Genomic DNA, 1502 nt, shown 5'->3' on the forward strand with positions numbered 1-1502 from the left:
TACCTAAAAGCCTCATTACCTCTTGACAACCAAATGTAACTTAGTTTACAATGCTTCACAATGTAATGCTTTTGAAATGCTTTTTAAAACCTCAAATATCGTGGTTCTATTAACACTCAATCATTTCATTGTAACCAAAGCAAGTACCTACATTTTAATACCTCCCCCTATTGTGATGTGGCTTGGGGGGCTGGCTAACCACATCGAGCAGCTGGCATCACACCGACCATCACCAGTAACATTTGTAGAACAAACATAAACCTATAAACTATAAGGAACAATAATTGAATAAAAACAACATCCTACATTCTCATAGCTCCCAATTGGTGTTTTTAAAAGGTTTCTGAGCTTAATCAGCTACTATCTAAACTCAGCAGGTAGCAAACAAAAGCATGTAACAAGATTTACCAATACAGTTATTGTCCCGACAGACTTCTTCATTTCAACAGCTTCTTTATTGTCCCATGTACAAGGGAGAATAAGCACAGCACAAAAGCCTCATGCAGTCCCTCGATCTGTTACATTTATTTAAGTTCCTCATTCAGCGCCTACTTTTTCTGTTTTTTAGTACTCTGTGTTCCTGTACCATTCATACACAGTTTTGAACTAAATATCTCCTCCTTCCTTTAATTTTCTTAAACCTCCTTTTATGGTGCTACACTTTGATTTTGTTTCTTTCATTACGCTTGTCCTACCCCCCTATAAAGTGTGAGTGGTTATATACAGAGTCTTGACGTGCAACAAGTCCATCACCTAGTTCTGCTTTTTGTCTATAATTACCAAAATGTGTTAAACAGCAGTTAGCGCTGCCTTTTCCTTTAATGCTGCTTCTTACTAATTATTTTCCTCCTGCAGTTACACCTGCCTGCTAGCAGTATAATGCTATCTACAGTTCCACACTCTACAGATGTTATAACCCTTGAGGTCAGAGTTTGGCCTAAAAGAGTAGCTTTTACATTAACATGTAAAAACAATTTCATCAGCTGGTTTGCAGCACTGCACACCGAGATACTTCCTTGCTGCGCTTTGGCACACACTTGACCGCCATAAGAGAGACTCTCCAATTTATGTGGTAACGACAGAGTGCTACAGAGTTTAAATGAAGCATCGCGTGTAACCCATGTGAAATACAGCCTAAACTTCTTTTCGTTAATTAAAGCGGTTGCTTATTATTGACACACACACACACACACACACACACACACACACACACACAGCCCTGTTTCTCCCTGTCCTTGTCTTCATCTCTGTTATCAGTCATCAGCATGTCATGGAGTGGGTGGGAAGTATTATCCAACATTGTCTTTATCTTGGACAACATGCGCCTCTTCGACACCACCCTAACAGAGCTCCATCCCCACAACATTAGTAATGGTTTGCATTTATATAGCGCTTTTCTAGACACCCAAAGCGCTTTCACTATTCATTCACACACTGGTGGAGGCAAACCACAGTTGTAGCCACAGCTGCCCTGGGGCAGACTGACAGAAGCGAGGCTGTAT

Source organism: Pundamilia nyererei, unplaced genomic scaffold (assembly GCF_000239375.1).
Source record: "Pundamilia nyererei isolate P.nyererei 1_Seehausen unplaced genomic scaffold, PunNye1.0 scaffold00825, whole genome shotgun sequence".
In the NCBI taxonomy this organism is placed as follows: Eukaryota; Metazoa; Chordata; class Actinopteri; order Cichliformes; family Cichlidae; genus Pundamilia; species Pundamilia nyererei.